Below are 21,838 nucleotides of genomic sequence, written 5' to 3' on the forward strand. Positions count from 1 at the left end.
TGGCGTATACCTAAGTATATGCCCTGGTCCCTCTTCCACACAATAGGGCTTTCACCCTCACAATCATAATCTTTAAGTTTATTTTAGAATAATATCATCGTCGATATATCTGGTACGTCCATAAATGACACAGTAATAGTACGTTTAGTGACACCATTAGCCGAACAGTGTAACACCCATTTACAGTTAGACCAGCATCTATAGCCAGGTCCACATCGTCGGGAAGAACAAAAGTTACCCATATCCACCCAAGCGAGGAACTACGGCAGTGACCGAAGCAGCACCCAAACGTAGAAATAACAGAATGGATAACGTCCCCATGGTTTGAAGTTGTCGTTTCTCACAAAACTGTAACGACGCATAACTTCCATGACCTTCTTGGTTGATGAAGATTATCGTCAAACAACTTGGGAAAAAAAAAATAAAATCTAGCAAAAAAAAAGAACTCACTACCGCTCACTAGGCTTAGCTGTTAAATTTACACTAAGGCAATGAGGAGCGACGAGAACCGGCGTTTTCAACGTGGTATGAACGATTGACATTTTAATTCTTTCCTTTATTTGGTGTTTTAAGTGTTACCTAAAAGAAAATCGTTGTCGCAGCCTAAAATTTCCTAGCCGTGAAATATAAGAGATGCTTTAGGAATTCACTTTTACTGGAGGTCGCTGGAAAAGTGGAGCCTGATAACTCTGGTTTGGTTACACATCCCCGGAACAAATACGAGTGTCATTACGGGGTATGGAAAACTGTCGCCTTCACAGGCGTGTGTGTGTCATTGACATGGGAACACTTAAATTGATCAATTTAGCCCCTGAGAACTTTCTCTCAAACGTCTTTTAGTCACATGCTGGTGTTTATGTCTTCTTTATATTCTTCGGACCTACCTGCAAATTCATGGTATCAGAATCACGTTACACATGCCCACATCCCATCACTTATAGATATGTTTATAGAATTTAGATTTCACCACGAGAATATATCGGGATTAGAATGATTAAGATATTCACCTTAGTTTTATCGCCATTTGGCTATACACAATTTACCTGTGTTTATTAACGTATTTCCATCGGGAGAAGTCGTGTACTCGCCTCCTTCCTCCCTACAACAAAATAGTATTAAACGCTGGCCACCGTCTAGTGGGAGAGCCCTGAAGTCGCTCTTTGTCTCACGCAAGAAGTGTATGGATATTAATGAAAGTACGTTGGAAAAAACTGGGAATAATTCCCTGACGCTATAGAAACAGAATGAATAAAGGAACAGCACCTGTCACACTCGGCTACTACCGTTCATATGAGTCGGAAGCGCGCCATGTATCGAGTTCCTACTTATCTGAAGACGTTCTTATCTGTTTTTTTGCTTTCACCGCTAAGTTTTCAATTTTGCTTTTACTGTTTTGTAACTTTTTTTCTTAAGGTTTCTACTCACCTGATTTTGTTTTATACCCAATAGCAAAGACTCTTTGTCGTTATTGAAAGTTAATTTTCAAATGCACGTACATATAAAATAGATATTTGATTTATAATAAGGTGCAATCGTCGGTGTCCTGAGTAAAGCCCTCTGCTGGCTATATTTCGACAAAGTAATTTTACAAAACGTAGCGAACGAACGTTGCGTATGAAACTCGGAAATATTTGTCGCATCGCCTTCTGTGCAGCAGACAGATCCTCGACAATTGCTTTTTTTAGGCAAAACGTACGAGCGAGACACCTTGTGAAATAGGGAAACGTTTTAAATTCCATCTGTATAAGACTGCCTTAGATTGATGTGGGCTGGATCTATCTACAACGAAGTTTATGTTTGTGATTTCGCACCCTTTGTGCATTCCGAAGATCGACCCATGAAGATAGTTTATTTCTTTCTCTTCAATATACGTCTGATTGAGGGTTTCCTTTAGTGAAATGGAACGCGGCTCACGCCACCCGCTTAGAGAGAGCTGCTACTTTTCTTCAACGATATTTCTAGATAAAGTAATTTTACAAAACGTAGCGAACGAACGTTATGTAAGGAAACTCGAAATATTTGTCGCATCGCCTTTCTGTGTAGCAGACAGAGCTCCTGACAATTGTTTTCTTTAGGCAAAATGTGCACGAGCGAGACAATTTTGTGAAATAGGGAAACGTTTTAAATTCCATCTGTATAAGACTGCCTTTAGATTGATGTGGGCTGATCTACCTCATTAACGAAGTTTCTGTTTTGTAGATTTCGCACCCCTTTGTGCATTCCGAAGATCGACCCGCTAAGATAGTTTATTTCTTTTCTCCAATGTACGTCTGATTGGAGGGGTTTGGTTTAAATTGAATGGAACGCGGCTAACGCCACCCGCTTAGAGAGTCGCTACTTTTCGTGAACGATCGCATGAAACGAATGTTTGAATTTCGTTTTCGAAGCGTGTTTCATCAACTGACTTGTTGATGGAAAAGTTGATTAGTTCCTATAACAAAAAAATGTTTTCCCCAACAGTTTACCATTATAAATACCCAGTATTAAGCAGCACTTCAATTGAAATAACCACTTTCTTTTCTCTCTTCTGGAAGGATTTTTATCTCTTAAATCAGAAATTGTGAAAAAGTAAGACGTATCGATCAGCTCCTTTTATGAGTCCTACAAAATTTCAACGAGAAAGTCATCATCATCTGATATTCCCAGGTGGTCACCCTCCCAAGTACTCTAACTGGCCTGCTGTTGTTTAGCTTCGGTCGTCTGACGAGAACCGGCGCTTTCAACGTGGTATGAACGATGACAGTTTAATTCTTTTCTTATTTGGTGTTTTAAGTGTTACTCTAAAAGAAAATCGTTGTCGCAGCCCAAAATTTCCTAGCTGTGAAATATAAGAGATGCTTTAGGAATTCACTTTTACTGGAGGTCGCTGGAAAGTGGAGCCTGATAACTCTGGTTTGATAGCACACATCCCCGGAACAACACGAGTGTCATTACGGGGGTATGGAAACTGTCGCTCACAGGCGTGTGTGTCATTGACATGGAACACTTAAATTGATCAATTTAGCCTCTGAGAACTTTTCTCAAACGTCTTTTAGTCACATGTTGGTGTTTATGTCTTCTTTATATTTCTTTCGGACCTACTTTCGCAAAATCTGGTATTTTACTCTCGTTACACAGGCTCACATCCCATCACTTACAGATGTGTGTGCAGAATTTAGATTTTAACACGAGCTTGCATCGGGATTAGAATTATTTAATATTCACCTTCTTTTATTCGTCATTTGGCTATACACATTAATTTACCTGTGTTTATTAACGTGTATTTTGGTTTCCATCGGGAGAAGTCGTGTGTAGCCTCGCCTTCGTCTCCCCTACGACAAAATAGTATTAAACGCTGGTTACCGTCTAGTGGGAGTGTCTCAGAAGTCGCTCTTTTTGTCTCTCGCTAAAGAAGTGTATGGATATTAATGAAAGTACGTTGGAAAAACTGGGAATAATTCTCTGACGTTATAGAAACAGAATGAATAAAGGAACAGCACCTGTCACACTCGGCTACTATCGGAAGCGTGCCACGTATCGAGTTCCTACTTATCTGAAACGTTTCCTTCGCGTTTTTCTTTCACTGCTAAGTTTTCAATTTTGCTTTTACTGTTTTGTAACTTTTTTTTCTTGTTGTTTCTACTCACCTATTTTGTTTTATACCCAATAGCAAAGACTCTTGTCGTTATTGGAAAGTTAATTTTCAAATGTACGTACATATAAAATAGATATTTGATTTATAAATAAGGTGTGCAATCGTCGGTGTCTCCGAGTAAAGTCTCTCTCTGCTGGGTTATATTTTTAGACAAAGTAATTTTACAAAACGTAGCGAACGAACGTTATGTAAGGAAACTCGAAATATTTGTCGCATCGCCTTTCTGTGTAGCAGACAGATCCCTCGACAATTGCTTTTCTTAGGCAAAACGTGCACGAGCGAGACAATTTTGTGAAATAGGGAAACGTTTTAAATTCCATCTGTATAAGACTGCCTTAGATTGATGTGGGCTGGATCTACTCATTAACGAAGTTTATGTTTTGTAGATTTCGCACCCTTTGTGCATTCCGAAGATCGACCCGCGAAGATAGTTTATTTCTTTTCTCTTCAATATACGTCTGATTGAGGGGTTTGGTTTAAAGTGAAATGGAACGCGGCTCACGCCACCTGCTTAGAGAGCTGCTACTTTTCTTCAACGATATTTCTAGACAAAGTAATTTTACAAAACGTAGCGAACGAACGTTATGTAAGGAAACTCGAAATATTTGTCGCATCGCCTTTTCTGTGTAGCAGACAGACCTCGACAATTGCTTTTTCTTAGGCAAAACGTGCACGAGCGAGACAATTTTGTGAAATAGGGAAACGTTTTAAATTCCATCTGTATAAGACTGCCTTAGATTGATGTGGGCTGGATCTACTCATTAACGAAGTTTCTGTTTTGTAGATTTCGCACCCTTTGTGCATTCCGAAGATCGACCCGCTAAGATAGTTTATTTCTTTTCTCCAATGTACGTCTGATTGAGGGGTTTGGTTTAAATTGAATGGAACGCGGCTAACGCCACCTGCTTAGAGAGCTGCTACTTTTCTTGAACGATCGCAGGAAATGAATGTTTGAATTTCGTTTTCGAAGCGTGTTTTATCAACTGACTTGTTGATGGAAAAGTTGATTAGTTCCTATAACAAAATGTTTTCCCAACAGTTTACCATAATAAATACCCAGTATTAAGGCACTTCAATTGAGTCAACCACTTTCTTTCTCTCTCTTTCGGGAAGGATTTTATCTCTTAAATCAGAAATTGTGAAAAAAGTGAGACGTATCGATCAGCTCTTTGCGAGACCTACAAATTTCAACGTGAAAAAAAAAAAGTCATCATCACCCGGTATTCCCAGGTGGTCACCCTCCCAAGTACTAACCGGGCCCGCCGTTGCTTAGCTTCGGTGATCGGACGAGAACCGGCGTTTTCAACGTGGTATGAACGATGACAGTTTAATTCTTTTCTTATTTGGTGTTTTAAGTGTTACTCTAAAAGAAAATCGTTGTCGCAGCCCAAAATTTCCTAGCTGTGAAATATAAGAGATGCTTTAGGAATTCACTTTTACTGGAGGTCGCTGGAAAGTGGAGCCTGATAACCTGGTTTATGTTACACATCCCCGGAACAACACGAGTGTCATTACTGGGGGTATGGAAACTGTCGCTCACAGGCGTGTGTGTCATTGACATGGAACACTTAAATTGATCAATTTAGCCTCTGAGAACTTTTCTCAAACGTCTTTAGTCACATGTTGGTGTTTATGTCTTCTTTATATTTCTTTCGGACCTACTTTCGCAAAATCTGGTATTTTACTCTCGTTACACAGGCTCACATCCCATCACTTACAGATGTGTGTGCAGAATTTAGATTTTAACACGAGCTTGCATCGGGATTAGAATTATTTAATATTCACCTTCTTTTATTCGTCATTTGGCTATACACATTAATTTACCTGTGTTTATTAACGTGTATTTTGGTTTCCATCGGGAGAAGTCGTGTACTCGCCTCTGTCTCTCCCTACGACAAAATAGTATTAAACGCTGGTTACCGTCTAGTGGGAGTGCCTCAGAAGTCGCTCTTTGTCTCTCGCTAAAGAAGTGTATGGATATTAATGAAAGTACGTTGCAAAAAACTGGGAATAATTTCTGACGTTATAGAAACAGAATGAATAAAGGAACAGCACCTGTCACACTCGGCTACTACTGTTCGCGAGTCGGAAGCGTGCCACGTATCGAGTTCCTACTTATCTGAAACGTTTCCTTCGCGTTTTTCTTTCACTGCTAAGTTTTCAATTTTGCTTTTACTGTTTTGTAACTTTTTTTTTTCTTGTTGTTTCTACTCACCTATTTTGTTTTATACCCAATAGCAAAGACTCTTGTCGTTATTGGAAAGTTAATTTTCAAATGTACGTACATATAAAATAGATATTTGATTTATAAATAAGGGTGTCTCCTGAGTAAATCGTCGGTGTACAAAAACGTAGCGAACGAGTGTAAGTCGAAATATTTGTCGCTCTCTGCTAGCAGGTTATATTTCTAGGCAAACGTAGACAAAGTAATTTTACTGTATAAACGTAGCGAACGAACGTTATTGTAGATTACCCTTTGTGCAGGAAACTCGAAAATATTTGTCGCATCGCCTTTTCTGTGTAGCAGACAGATCCCGATATTCTAGACAATTGCTTTTCTTAGGCAAAACGTGCAACGAGCACGAGAGACAATTTTGTGAAATAGGGAAACGTTTTAAATTCCATCTGTATAAGACTGCCTTAGATTGATGTGGGCTGGATCTACTCATTAACGAAGTTTCTGTTTTGTAGATTTCGCACCCTTTGTGCATTCCGAAGATCGACCCGCGAAGATAGTTTATTTCTTTTCTCTCCAATATACGTCTGATTGAGGGGTTTGGTTTAAAGTGAAATGGAACGCGGCTCACGCCACCCGCTTAGAGAGCTGCTACTTTTCTTGAACGATCGCAGGAAACGAATGTTTGAACTCGAAATATTTGTTCGCCTTTTCGAAGCGTGTTTTATCAACTGACTTGTTGATGGAAAAGTTGATTAGTTCCTATAACTTAAAAAATGTTTTACTCCAACAGTTTACCATGTGCATAAATCGACTAAGATAGTATTAATGTACGCAACTTCAATTGAGCCAACCACCTGCTTAGAGAGCTGCTTCTCTTTCTTGAACGATCGCAGGAAATGAAGGATTTCGTTTTATCTCTAAATCAGAAATTGTAGAAAAATGTCCCAACAGTTTACCATAATAAATAGACGTATCAATTAGGTCAGCTTTTCTTTTTCGGGAGATCCTACAAATTTGAAAAAGTGAGACGTATCGATCAGCTCTTGCGAGACCTACAAATTTCAAAAAAAAAGTCATCATCACCCGGTATTCCCAGGTGGTCACCCTCCCAAGTACTAACTGGCCCGCCGTTGCTTAGCTTCGGTGATCGGACGAGAACCGGCGCTTTCAACGTGGTATGAACGATGACAGTTTAATTCTTTCTTATTTGGTGTTTTAAGTGTTACTCTAAAAGAAAATCGTTGTCGCAGCCCAAAATTTCCTAGCTGTGAAATATAAGAGATGCTTTAGGAATTCACTTTACTGGAGGTCGCTGGAAAGTGGAGCCTGATAACTCTGGTTTGTTACACATCCCCGGAACAACACGAGTGTCATTACGGGGTATGGAAACTGTCGCTCACAGGCGTGTGTGTCATTGACATGGAACACTTAAATTGATCAATTTAGCCTCTGAGAACTTTTCTCAAACGTCTCTTTAGTCACATGTTGGTGTTTATGTCTTCTTTATATTTCTTTCGACCTACTTTCGCAAAATCTGGTATTTTACTCGTTACACAGGCTCACATCCCATCACTTACAGATGTGTGTGCAGAATTTAGATTTTAACACGAGCTTGCATCGGGATTAGAATTATTTAATATTCACCTTCTTTATTCGTCATTTGGCTATACACATTAATTTACCTGTGTTTATTAACGTGTATTTTGGTTTCCATCGGGAGAAGTCGTGTGTACTCGCCTCTCGTCTCCCCTACGACAAAATAGTATTAAACGCTGGTTACCGTCTAGTGGGAGTGCCTCAGAAGTCGCTCTTTGTCTCTCGCTAAAGAAGTGTATGGATATTAATGAAAGTACGTTGCAAAACTGGGAATAATTCTCTGACGTTATAGAAACAGAATGAATAAAGGAACAGCACCTGTCACACTCGGCTACTACCGTTCGCGAGTCGGAAGCGTGCCACGTATCGAGTTCCTACTTATCTGAAACGTTTCCTTCGCGTTTTTCTTTCACTGCTAAGTTTTCAATTTTGCTTTTACTGTTTTGTAACTTTTTTTTTTCTTGTTGTTTCTACTCACCTATTTTGTTTTATACCCAATAGCAAAGACTCTTGTCGTTATTGGAAAGTTAATTTTCAAATGTACATACATATAAAATAGATATTTGATTTATAAATAAGGTGTGCAATCGTCGGTGTCTCCGAGTAAAGTCTCTCTCTGCTGGGTTATATTTCTAGACAAAGTAATTTTACAAAACGTAGCGAACGAACGTTATGTAAGGAAACTCGAAATATTTGTCGCATCGCCTTTTCTGTGTAGCAGACAGATCCCTCGACAATTGCTTTTTTCTTAGGCAAAACGTGCACGAGCGAGACAATTTTGTGAAATAGGGAAACGTTTTAAATTCCATCTGTATAAGACTGCCTTAGATTGATGTGGGCTGGATCTACTCATTAACGAAGTTTATGTTTTGTAGATTTCGCACCCTTTGTGCATTCCGAAGATCGACCCGCGAAGATAGTTTATTTCTTTTCTTCAATATACGTCTGATTGAGGGTTTGGTTTAAAGTGAATGGAACGCGGCTCACGCCACCTGCTTAGAGAGCTGCTACTTTTCTTCAACGATATTTCTAGACAAAGTAATTTTACAAAACGTAGCGAACGAACGTTATGTAAGGAAACCGAAATATTTGTCGCATCGCCTTTCTGTGTACCCTCGACAATTGCTTTTCTTAGGCAAAACGTGCACGAGCGAGACAATTTTGTGAAATAGGGAAACGTTTTAAATTCCATCTGTATAAGACTGCCTTAGATTGATGTGGGCTGATCTACCATTAACGAAGTTTCTGTTTTGAGATTTCGCACCCTTTGTGCATTCGAAGATCGACCCGCTAAGATAGTTTATTTCTTTCTCTCCAATGTACGTCTGATTGAGGGGTTTGGTTTAAATTGAATGGAACGCGGCTAACGCCACCTGCTTAGAGAGCTGCTTTTCTTGAACGATCGCAGGAAATGAATGTTTGAATTTCGTTTTCGAAGCGTGTTTTATCAACTGACTTGTTGATGGAAAAGTTGATTAGTTCCTATAACAAAAATGTTTTCCCAACAGTTTACCATAATAAATACCCAGTATTAAGGCACTTCAATTGAGTCAACCACTTTCTTTCTCTCTTTCGGGAAGGATTTTATCTCTTAAATCAGAAATTGTGAAAAAAGTGAGAGGTATCGATCAGCTCTTTGCGAGACCTACAAATTTCAACGTGAAAAAAAAAAAAAGTCATCATCACCCGGTATTCCCAGGTGGTCACCCTCCCAAGTACTAACCGGGCCCGCCGTTGCTTAGCTTCGGTGATCGGACGAGAACCGGCGCTTTCAACGTGGTATGAACGATGACAGTTTAATTTCTTTCTTATTTGGTGTTTTAAGTGTTACTCTAAAAGAAAATCGTTGTCGCAGCCCAAAATTTCCTAGCTGTGAAATATAAGAGATGCTTTAGGAATTCACTTTTACTGGAGGTCGCTGGAAAGTGGAGCCTGATAACTCTGGTTTGCGTTACACATCCCCGGAACAACACGAGTGTCATTACGGGGGTATGGAAACTGTCGCTCACAGGCGTGTGTGTCATTGACATGGAACACTTAAATTGATCAATTTAGCCTCTGAGAACTTTTCTCAAACGTCTTTTAGTCACATGTTGGTGTTTATGTCTTCTTTATATTTCTTTCGGACCTACTTTCGCAAAATCTGGTATTTTACCTTCTCGTTACACAGGCTCACATCCCATCACTTACAGATGTGTGTGCAGAATTTAGATTTTAACACGAGCTTGCATCGGGATTAGAATTATTTAATATTCACCTTCTTTTATTCGTCATTTGGCTATACACATTAATTTACCTGTGTTTATTAACGTGTATTTTGGTTTCCATCGGGAGAAGTCGTGTGTACTCGCCTCCGTCTCCCCTACAACAAAATAGTATTAAACGCTGGTTACCGTCTAGTGGGAGTGCCTCAGAAGTCGCTCTTTTGTCTCTCGCCAAAGAAGTGTATGGATATTAATGAAAGTACGTTGCAAAAACTGGGAATAATTCTCTGACGTTATAGAAACAGAATGAATAAAGGAACAGCACCTGTCACACTCGGCTACTACCGTTCGCGAGTCGGAAGCGTGCCACGTATCGAGTTCCTACTTATCTGAAGACGTTTTCTTCGCGTTTTGCTTTCACTGCTAAGTTTTCAATTTTGCTTTTACTGTTTTGTAACTTTTTTTTTCTTGTTGTTTCTACTCACCTATTTTGTTTTATACCCAATAGCAAAGACTCTTGTCGTTATTGGAAAGTTAATTTTCAAATGTACGTACATATAAAATAGATATTTGATTTATAAATAAGGTGTGCAATCGTCGGTGTCTCCGAGTAAAGTCTCTCTCTGCTGGGTTATATTTCTAGACAAAGTAATTTTACAAAACGTAGCGAACGAACGTTATGTAAGGAAACTCGAAATATTTGTCGCATCGCCTTTCTGTGTAGCAGACAGATCCCTCGACAATTGCTTTTCTTAGGCAAAACGTGCACGAGCGAGACAATTTTGTGAAATAGGGAAACGTTTTAAATTCCATCTGTATATTGAGGCTGGCATTAACGAAGTTTATGTTTTAGATTGCATGTGCATTCCGGATCGACCCGCGAAGATAGTTTATTTCTTTTCTCTTCAATATACGTCTCAGTGAATGGAACGCGGCTCACGCCACCTGCTTAGAGAACGATATTTCTAGACAAAGTAATTTTACAAACGTAGCGAACGAACGAAACTCGAAATAATCGCCTTTTCTGTGTAGCAGACAGAGCCCTCGACAATTGCTTTTCTTAGGCAAAACGTGCACGAGCGAGACAATTTTGTGAAATAGGGAAACGTTTTAAATTCCATCTGTATAAGACTGCCTTAGATTGATGTGGGCTGGATCTACTCATTAACGAAGTTTCTGTTTTGTAGATTTCGCACCCTTTGTGCATTCCGAAGATCGACCCGCTAAGATAGTTTATTTCTTTTTCTCCAATGTACGTCTGATTGAGGGGTTTGGTTTAAATTGAATGGAACGCGGCTAACGCCACCTGCTTAGAGAGCTGCTACTTTTCTTGAACGATCGCAGGAAATGAATGTTTGAATTTCGTTTTCGAAGCGTGTTTTATCAACTGACTTGTTGATGGAAAAGTTGATTAGTTCCTATAACAAAAATGTTTTCCCAACAGTTTACCATAATAAATACCCAGTATTAAGGCACTTCAATTGAGTCAACCACTTTCTTTCTCTCTTTCGGGAAGGATTTTTTATCTCTTAAATCAGAAATTGTGAAAAAAGTGAGACGTATCGATCAGCTCTTTGCGAGACCTACAAATTTCAACGAAAAAAAAAAAAAAAAGTCATCATCACCCGGTATTCCCAGGTGGTCACCCTCCCAAGTACTAACCGGGCCCGCCGTTGCTTAGCTTCGGTGATCGGACGAGAACCGGCGCTTTCAACGTGGTATGAACGATGACAGTTTAATTTTTTTCTTATTTGGTGTTTTAAGTGTTACTCTAAAAGAAAATCGTTGTCGCAGCCCAAAATTTCCTAGTTGTGAAATATAAGAGATGCTTTAGGAATTCACTTTTACTGGAGGTCGCTGGAAAGTGGAGCCTGATAACTCTGGTTTGCGTTACACATCCCCGGAACAACACGAGTGTCATTTCGGGGTATGGAAACTGTCGCTCACAGGCGTGTGTGTCATTGACATGGAACACTTAAATTGATCAATTTAGCCTCTGAGAACTTTTCTCAAACGTCTTTAGTCACATGTTGGTGTTTATGTCTTCTTTATATTTCTTTCGACCTACTTTCGCAAAATCTGGTATTTTACTCTCGTTACACAGGCCCACATCCCATCACTTACAGATGTGTGTGCAGAATTTAGATTTTAACACGAGCTTGCATCGGGATTAGAATTATTTAATATTCACCTTCTTTTATTCGTCATTTGGCTATACACATTAATTTACCTGTGTTTATTAACGTGTATTTTGGTTTCCATCGGGAGAAGTCGTGTGTACTCGCCTCCGTCTCCCCTACAACAAAATAGTATTAAACGCTGGTTACCGTCTAGTGGGAGTGCCTCAGAAGTCGCTCTTTTGTCTCTCGCTAAAGAAGTGTATGGATATTAATGAAAGTACGTTGCAAAAACTGGGAATAATTCTCTGACGTTATAGAAACAGAATGAATAAAGGAACAGCACCTGTCACACTCGGCTACTACCGTTCGCGAGTCGGAAGCGTGCCACGTATCGAGTTCCTACTTATCTGAAACGTTTTCTTCGCGTTTTGCTTTCACTGCTATGTTTTCAATTTTGCTTTTACTGTTTTGTAACTTTTTTTTTTCTTGTTGTTTCTACTCACCTATTTTGTTTTATACCCAATAGCAAAGACTCTTGTCGTTATTGGAAAGTTAATTTTCAAATGCACATACATATAAAATAGATATTTGATTTATAAATAAGGTGTGCAATCGTCGGTGTCTCCGAGTGAAGGCTCTCTCTGCTGGGTTATATTTCTAGACAAAGTAATTTTACAAAACGTAGCGAACGAACGTTATGTAAGGAAACTCGAAATATTTGTCGCATCGCCTTTCTGTGTAGCAGACAGATCCCTCGACAATTGCTTTTCTTAGGCAAAACGTGCACGAGCGAGACAATTTTGTGAAATAGGGAAACGTTTTAAATTCCATCTGTATAAGACTGCCTTAGATTGATGTGGGCTGGATCTACTCATTAACGAAGTTTCTGTTTTGTAGATTTCGCACCCTTTGTGCATTCCGAAGATCGACCCGCGAAGATAGTTTATTTCTTTTTCTCTCCAATATACGTCTGATTGGAGGGTTTGGTTTAAAGTGAAATGGAACGCGGCTAACGCCACCTGCTTAGAGAGCTGCTACTTTTCTTGAACGATCGCAGGAAATGAATGTTTGAACTTCGTTTTCGAAGCGTGTTTTATCAACTGACTTGTTGATGGAAAAGTTGATTAGTTCCTATAACAAAATGTTTTCCCAACAGTTTACCATAATAAATACCCAGTATTAAGGCACTTCAATTGAGTCAACCACTTTCTTTCTCTCTTTCGGGAAGGATTTTTATCTCTTAAATCAGAAATTGTGAAAAAAGTGAGACGTATCGATCAGCTCTTTGCGAGTCCTACAAATTTCAACGTGAAAAAAAAAAAAAAAAGTCATCATCACCCGGTATTCCCAGGTGGTCACCCTCCCAAGTACTAACCGGGCCCGCCGTTGCTTAGCTTCGGTGATCGGACGAGAACCGGCGCTTTCAACGTGGTATGAACGATGACAGTTTAATTCTTTTCTTATTTGGTGTTTTAAGTGTTACTCTAAAAGAAAATCGTTGTCGCAGCCCAAAATTTCCTAGCTGTGAAATATAAGAGATGCTTTAGGAATTCACTTTTACTGGAGGTCGCTGGAAAGTGGAGCCTGATAACTCTGGTTTGCGTTACACATCCCCGGAACAACACGAGTGTCATTACGGGGGTATGGAAACTGTCGCTCACAGGCGTGTGTGTCATTGACATGGAACACTTAAATTGATCAATTTAGCCTCTGAGAACTTTTCTCAAACGTCTTTAGTCACATGTTGGTGTTTATGTCTTCTTTATATTTCTTTCGGACCTACTTTCGCAAAATCTGGTATTTTACCTCGTTACACAGGCTCACATCCCATCACTTACAGATGTGTGTGCAGAATTTAGATTTTAACACGAGCTTGCATCGGGATTAGAATTATTTAATATTCACCTTCTTTTATTCGTCATTTGGCTATACACATTAATTTACCTGTGTTTATTAACGTGTATTTTGGTTTCCATCGGGAGAAGTCGTGTACTCGCCTTCGTCTCCCCTACGACAAAATAGTATTAAACGCTGGTTACCGTCTAGTGGGAGTGCCTCAGAAGTCGCTCTTTTGTCTCTCGCTAAAGAAGTGTATGGATATTAATGAAAGTACGTTGCAAAAACTGGGAATAATTCTCTGACGTTATAGAAACAGAATGAATAAAGGAACAGCACCTGTCACACTCGGCTACTACCGTTCGCGAGTCGGAAGCGTGCCACGTATCGAGTTCCTACTTATCTGAAACGTTTCCTTCGCGTTTTGCTTTCACTGCTATGTTTTCAATTTTGCTTTTACTGTTTTGTAACTTTTTTTTCTTGTTGTTTCTACTCACCTATTTTGTTTTATACCCAATAGCAAAGACTCTTGTCGTTATTGGAAAGTTAATTTTCAAATGTACGTACATATAAAATAGATATTTGATTTATAAATAAGGTGTGCAATCGTCGGTGTCTCCGAGTAAAGTCTCTCTCTGCTGGGTTATATTTCTAGACAAAGTAATTTTACAAAACGTAGCGAACGAACGTTATGTAAGGAAACTCGAAATATTTGTCGCATCGCCTTTTCTGTGTAGCAGACAGATCCCTCGACAATTGCTTTTTCTTAGGCAAAACGTGCACGAGCGAGACAATTTTGTGAAATAGGGAAACGTTTTAAATTCCATCTGTATAAGACTGCCTTAGATTGATGTGGGCTGGATCTACTCATTAACGAAGTTTATGTTTTGTAGATTTCGCACCCTTTGTGCATTCGAAGATCGACCCGCGAAGATAGTTTATTTCTTCTTCAATATACGTCTGATTGAGGGGTTTGGTTTAAAGTGAAATGGAACGCGGCTCACGCCATGCTTAGAGAGCTGCTACTTTTCTTCAACGATATTTCTAGACAAAGTAATTTTACAAAACGTAGCGAACGAACGTTATGTAAGGAAACTCGAAATATTTGTCGCATCGCCTTTTCTGTGTAGCAGAGAGACCTCGACAATTGCTTTTCTTAGGCAAAACGTGCACGAGCGAGACACGTTGTGAAATAGGGAAACGTTTTAAATTCCATCTGTATAAGACTGCCTTAGATTGATGTGGGCTGGATCTACTCATTAACGAAGTTTCTGTTTTGTAGATTTCGCACCCTTTGTGCATTCCGAAGATCGACCCGCTAAGATAGTTTATTTCTTTTTCTCCAATGTACGTCTGATTGAGGGGTTTGGTTTAAATTGAAATGGAACGCGGCTAACGCCACCTGCTTAGAGAGCTGCTACTTTTCTTGAACGATCGCAGGAAATGAATGTTTGAATTTCGTTTTCGAAGCGTGTTTTATCAACTGACTTGTTGATGGAAAAGTTGATTAGTTCCTATAACAAAAATGTTTTCCCAACAGTTTACCATAATAAATACCCAGTATTAAGGCACTTCAATTGAGTCAACCACTTTCTTTCTCTCTTTCGGGAAGGATTTTATCTCTTAAATCAGAAATTGTGAAAAAAGTGAGACGTATCGATCAGCTCTTTGCGAGACCTACAAATTTCAACGTGAAAAAAAAAAAAAAGTCATCATCACCCGGTATTCCCAGGTGGTCACCCTCCCAAGTACTAACCGGGCCCGCCGTTGCTTAGCTTCGGTGATCGGACGAGAACCGGCTTTTTTTTTTTTTTCTCTTTATTTATCCCACCTCAACGAGGGGGTATACACAGAAATACAACAAATAAAACACAAGTTAATGAATTAGCATGTAACAATAACTCTATAGATTACCATGCTGAAAATTACCACAAAGTTAATAAAATTAAGGAAAAAGAAATAAAAGAGGTAATTGGAACAGCAGGTAATCCAACAAACATTATAATGAACATTAACAAACAAGAAATCAATGGATCTTTCATTGGTAACAAAAATATAATGAAATAACAACTTATCTTAACAACGTACACAAGAATAACCTTGGGCACCTTGGGTTACCAAGCTACCAACATAAGAATACACAGAATAAAAAACATTTAATGAGTTATGTAACAAAGATCTATGATAATGAAGATATATATGTCTCCGTACACGCACTTTAAACATGGAAATTAAATGAATGACGCGATTTCGTGCCAAAGAAACTGAACGAGCAGAACATATAACCTGACGTGCCAAACTTGTAATTAAACGGAATATGTTCCAGCATCTCCTGGTAACGAAGGATGAGATCCCACTAAGAGGCATCTCCTCCATACCCAGTTTGATATGGGACATCCAAAATAAAATGCCAATAATTTATATACATATGACCACAAGGGCTGTACAAAAGGACATTGGAAAACAGATGGTCTATGGTTTCTGGCGCCTGGGAACAGAAAGTGCACAACCCTGTGGGATGTCTGTCCATATGTATCAGCTTGACATTTGTGGTAATCGCCCGCAACCAGAGTAAATAATCCACATCACAAACAAAAAAACCAACAAAAGAAGAATAAGCGTTTTTTACGAATGCGTTTCCAGTCTCCAGGAGGAACAATATCCCCCAGTAGAATGGAGCAGGGAAGTTAGTAGCGAGTGAAAACTGTATATATCCCACCAGTTGCCGCAGAGATAAACCTTGAAAATGAACTCGATTATCGGAGTGGTCCAGAAAATATAAATCCACAACACATGTGGACGACGGAAGAGGAGCCGGCTGGGTAGACAAAATCGGCAACCACTCCACAGGCAACGCCTCCTTGAGCATATGAAAATGTGAAAAATTGTGCGGGCATTGGCCAACGGGTCAGCGTCCGTACACATTTCAATCACTGCCCCCACCGGAAGAAAAGCAGGGAGCACCTCGTACATTAAATGACGGACCTGAACCAAACCTGCGTTAATAAATTCAGGAAAATGAAATGTTCGGTGGCGAACATCAACAATAGCCGGATTGAAAACAAAGGTTCATCAAAAATTTGGGGGGAAAGAGGAGCTGGGACAATCCCTTTATCCCCAAGAAGAACCTTCCAGGCATGAAACATTTCCTGAATATAGAAAGGTAACGATTTCACAAAACGTGGCAAAATACGGCATTGAAGAATCCGAAAGCTTAAAGAGAGATTACCATAACAAGAAAAAAATCCAGAAAGAAGTTGTCGCAAGGTGGAAGGACAAGAAGCATCCAAACAACGCTGCAACAACTTCAAACGGAATGCGAGTTTACGAGTGTTAACATCAACCAAGTTGATACCTCCACAATCATAACTCCGAATCAGAATACCGTATGCCACTTTATGTATACCTCCCCGCCAAATAAAATCCAGTATACATTTGCGAAATCTAGCCTCAAACTGTCTTGGCAACGGGAGTATATTCAACGGGTACCATAACACCGATGCCACCAAGGAGTTCACCACAAGAGATTTACCCTTTAGCGACAAAGAACGAAATCGCCACGACACCAAGACACGAGATACCCTGCGCAATACACCCTGCCACGTATCTTGCAGCATGACATCGAAATTAGAGTGGAAAACTATTCCCAAAATCCGAATAGGATCCTGGGAAATTCTCAACTCACCAAGGACGAAGTCTGCAGAAGAGGCCAAACACCCAACCCACAAACCCTGACTCTTGGTCCAGTTGATCTTCCCACCAGTAGCTTTGCCAAAAGTTTGGCAGACATCCAACACATGCGGCAAAGATTCGGCGTCTCGTAAGGTTAAGGTGGTATCATCAGCATGCTGATAAGTAAGTGAAGGCGTGGTGAGTAGCACATCACCACCAATACCAGTAATATGTACATTATGGACTAACATATTTCGTAACGGTTCGACACTGAGAACGTAAAGTAGAGCAGACATGGGGCATCCTTGACGAATACCCCGAGTAATAGCAAAATCATTAGTGAGAAATCCATTAAACTTTACACAACTAGAAATAGAAGTATAGCAAAGACGAACCCAATGAACAAAAGTAGAACCAAAACCCATACGCAGAAGAAGTTGAAATAGATAGTCATAGGCCACCCGATCAAAAGCTTGCATCTGATCGAGCTTCAAAAAGATTCCACCCTGGCCGGTACGTGCTAAAGATTGCAATAGCAAAACGAGTGTTAATGGAGTATCAGCAACGTCCCGTCCAGGTATACACCCGGATTGGTCATCTGAAACTAAACTGGAGATCACAGACGAAAGGCGACGAGCCAGCACTTTGGCCAAAAGCTTATAGTCAGTACAAAGCAATGTCAAAGGCCGGCTGTTAGCCGCCAACCGTCGATCCCCCCCTTTCGGGATAGGAACAATTACCCCAGAACACATTGTACGGAGCAACTGTGGAGAGTGAAACAGTTGAGACAAGACAGATAAAAAGTCGTCAACAAAAGAGGTAGAAAATATTTGAAAATTCGGAGGTAAAACCATCCAAACCAGGAGATTTGCCCAGCGGTAAACTGTCTAAAGCAGCGATAACTTCCGGAACCGTGAATGGAGCATCACAAATATTAGCTTGTTCACTGGAAAGAGTTCGATCAACAAATGAGAGAACTAAATCTATGTCTGCCTGCAGAACGATATCCTTAGAGTACAGTGCGGAATAATACTGATGTAAAACAGCAGCGATATCTTCCACACCGGACACCTCCACACCCCTATCAGTGAGCATGGATCTAAACTCAATTCTGCTTTGACGGACCTTTTCCATACGAAGAAAGTAAGATGTAGATCTCTCACCCTCCTCAAACCAACGAATATGAGATCGAATCCTCGCCCCCTCTATGGTATCGTGATCCAAAGTCTCCAATGCATCTTCAAGTTCATACAATTTGACCTTAGATCTACCAGGGAAACGGGTCAGTTTTCGAAGCTCACGATTGATGGACGACTCAAGCTGACATTTGCGAGAACGGGATGCCCGCGCACGAAGAATCGAATAACGCTCGGTAAGTATACGGAACGCGCATTTCAATTGTTCATACCATTTAATTTTATCAGTCCCATAAACTGACCAACTACGACTTCTGGCGATCAACAGCTTAATGGCTTTCACATATTCGGCATCCCTCAATAACTGGTTATTGAAGTGCCAGAAATTAGGACCTCTGACAATTGGTCGCAGAGTAAGGTCGAAGCCCAATAAAGCGTGATCTGTAGCAGGAAACCACAACGTACGGAAACGTTGGACAGTCCCCTGCAAGGTAGAAGAAAGCAAAACCCTGTCAATACGTGACGACATCATCTCACCATTAACAAAACGCTTCCATGTGAAACCAGGTGTAGTCGGCGATATGAGTGAATGCGCATCAAGCAAATCAAACCTATTAAGAAACTGGACAAAGCCGAACGGCTGGCGTCTCGGTAGAAACGGACCGGAAATCGATCGCGTGCCACATCCACCACACAATTAAAATCTCCCACAACAAGCAATCCTGTGCAACCATCCAAACAATACTCCAAGTTTTGGAAAAATTCCGTCGCTCGGAGATATCGCGAGGAGCGTACACAGATGATAACAGATAAGACAAAGACTCGAAACTGAATTTGACTGTCAGAACCCTACCCACCCCATCAGAAGAAACGAATGTAACATTATCACACAAAAACTGCTGTACCAAGATGGCAACCCCTTGTCGGCCAGAAGTAGAATTATTAAAAAAAGCTACACCTGGCCAAAATTTCAGAACGACATCAGGAAAATCATCAGTAAAAAACGTTTCCTGTAAACAAACAACATCAAAATTAGTAACAAAGTAATCCAGATAATAAGACAGCTTACTAATATTACGCAACCCATTACAATTCAAAACTCCCACCCTTAGTAAATGTACCATGCTAAAGAGAAAGTAAAGGTACAAGAATTGAAAGGAAACTGTCACAAACACAAAAATAACAAGAATAAATGTAAAGATCTAAGCAAATATGCACAAAGTTCAAATAACAATAAATGACAGTCTTACACGAACTGAAACAAACAAACTGTCACAAAAAACACATTTAAGGCTGCGACACCGCCTTCGCCTTCGCCCGAGATATCCGTAGTATTGGCACGTCCGACACCCGTTTTCGTCCACTGCCCTTCTTAGAAGTGTCACCAGGAGACATTGCCACCACACTAGCATACCTCCAACGACGAGGAAGAGGCACCTCCACATCGCCGGCGGTACTCACACCACTAACCGGAAGTGGCGGGAAGTGACGATCAAAATTGCGACTTGCAGCAGGGGGGTGACTACTTGCCCGTTCCTGGCCCCACCAGAAACCGTCGATCGTCGGGCAGAAACATCGTCCACCACCCGATGGGTAGCTGCAGCCTTCTTTGAAAGGGGAACCTCCGAATCAACGCGTGGACAAACAGAAATGGTGTCAACATCATGAGGCACTGCACGAGAGGGAGCAGCCGTGTCTACTTTAGCGGCGTCACAAGAAGTAGTAGGCGTGGCCACTTCAGCGTCGTCACTAGAGGAAGTTCGAGGAACAACAAGCTTGGGACAACGTTGACGGACGTGTCCCTGCATATGACAATGTCGGCATATAAATTGGGGGCAATCGCGATATAGATGATCCGCCCCAAACATAAATTACATACTTTTGACTGGCGATCATGCTTCACTTTTACCAATACCGCCTTGCCCAAAGGATCAAAAACTTTTACTACGTACGGCAAAGAGATACACTTCTCACTAAAACACACACGAACATGGCGTATACCTAAGTATATGCCCTGGTCCCTCTTCCACACAATAGGGCTTTTCACCTCACAATCATAATCTTTAAGTTTATTTAGAATAATATCATCGTCGATATATTCGGGTACGTCCATAAATGACACAGTAATAGTACGTTTAGTGACACCATTAGCCGAACAGTGCACACCATTTACAGTTAGACCAGCATCTATAGCCAGGTCCACATCGTCGGGAAGAACAAAAGTTACCTCATATCCACCCGGGCGAGGAACTACGGCAGTGACCGAAGCAGCACCAAACGTAGAAATAACAGAATGGATAACGTCCCCATGGCTTGAAGTTGTCGTTTCCACAAAAACTGTACGACGCATAACTTCCATGACCTTCTTGGTTGATGAAGACATCGTCAAACAACTTGGAAAAATAAAAATCTAGCAAAAAAAAAAGAACTACACGCTCACTAGGCTTAGCTGTTAAATTTACACTAAGGCAATGAGGAGCTCGAAAAACACGTCTGTACTCGTTGACGAGAACCGGCGCTTTCAACGTGGTATGAACGATGACAGTTTAATTTTCTTTCTTATTTGGTGTTTTAAGTGTTACTCTAAAAGAAAATCGTTGTCGCAGCCCAAAATTTCCTAGCTGTGAAATATAAGAGATGCTTTAGGAATTCACTTTTACTGGAGGTCGCTGGAAAGTGGAGCCTGATAACTCTGGTTTGCGTTACACATCCCCGGAACAACACGAGTGTCATTACGGGGGTATGGAAACTGTCGCTCACAGGTGTGTGTCATTGACATGGAACACTTAAATTGATCAATTTAGCCTCTGAGAACTTTTCTCAAACGTCTTTAGTCACATGTTGGTGTTTATGTCTTCTTTATATTTCTTTCGGACCTACTTTCGCAAAATCTGGTATTTTACTCTCGTTACACAGGCTCACATCCCATCACTTACAGATGTGTGTGCAGAATTTAGATTTTAACACGAGCTTGCATCGGGATTAGAATTATTTAATATTCACCTTCTTTTATTCGTCATTTGGCTATACACATTAATTTACCTGTGTTTATTAACGTGTATTTTGGTTTCCATCGGGAGAAGTCGTGTGTACTCGCCTCGTCTCCCCTACAACAAAATAGTATTAAACGCTGGTTACCGTCTAGTGGGAGTGCCTCAGAAGTCGCTCTTTTGTCTCTCGCTAAAGAAGTGTATGGATATTAATGAAAGTACGTTGCAAAACTGGGAATAATTCTCTGACGTTATAGAAACAGAATGAATAAAGGAACAGCACCTGTCACACTCGGCTACTACCGTTCGCGAGTCGGAAGCGTGCCACGTACCGAGTTCCTACTTATCTGAAGACGTTTCCTTCGCGTTTTGCTTTCACTGCTATGTTTTCAATTTTGCTTTTACTGTTTTGTAACTTTTTTTTTCTTGTTGTTTCTACTCACCTATTTTGTTTTATACCCAATAGCAAAG

The 21,838-nt window shown here is 40.4% G+C and overlaps 5 non-coding genes and 1 pseudogene across 5 annotated transcripts; all 6 read right to left on the reverse strand.

Moving 5' to 3' along the window:
• Window positions 1-2,621: 2,621 nt before the first annotated feature.
• On the reverse strand, window positions 2,622-2,741 carry LOC143224364 (5S ribosomal RNA; annotated as a pseudogene).
• Window positions 2,742-4,839: 2,098 nt separating this feature from the next.
• LOC143224356 (5S ribosomal RNA) lies at window positions 4,840-4,958 on the reverse strand. Its single transcript, XR_013013354.1, has one exon. It is a non-coding gene; the product is annotated as a 5S ribosomal RNA (ribosomal RNA).
• Window positions 4,959-6,884: 1,926 nt separating this feature from the next.
• LOC143224358 (5S ribosomal RNA) lies at window positions 6,885-7,002 on the reverse strand. Its single transcript, XR_013013356.1, has one exon. It is a non-coding gene; the product is annotated as a 5S ribosomal RNA (ribosomal RNA).
• A 2,081-nt stretch (window positions 7,003-9,083) lies between these two features.
• On the reverse strand, window positions 9,084-9,202 carry LOC143224353 (5S ribosomal RNA). The gene has a single exon (XR_013013351.1). It is a non-coding gene; the product is annotated as a 5S ribosomal RNA (ribosomal RNA).
• Window positions 9,203-11,226: 2,024 nt separating this feature from the next.
• Window positions 11,227-11,345, reverse strand: LOC143224354 (5S ribosomal RNA). Its single transcript, XR_013013352.1, has one exon. It is a non-coding gene; the product is annotated as a 5S ribosomal RNA (ribosomal RNA).
• A 1,714-nt stretch (window positions 11,346-13,059) lies between these two features.
• Window positions 13,060-13,178, reverse strand: LOC143224355 (5S ribosomal RNA). The gene has a single exon (XR_013013353.1). It is a non-coding gene; the product is annotated as a 5S ribosomal RNA (ribosomal RNA).
• Between the last annotated feature and the right edge of the window lie 8,660 nt (window positions 13,179-21,838).

Source organism: Tachypleus tridentatus, chromosome 8 (assembly GCF_004210375.1).
Source record: "Tachypleus tridentatus isolate NWPU-2018 chromosome 8, ASM421037v1, whole genome shotgun sequence".
Classification (NCBI taxonomy): Eukaryota; Metazoa; Arthropoda; class Merostomata; order Xiphosura; family Limulidae; genus Tachypleus; species Tachypleus tridentatus.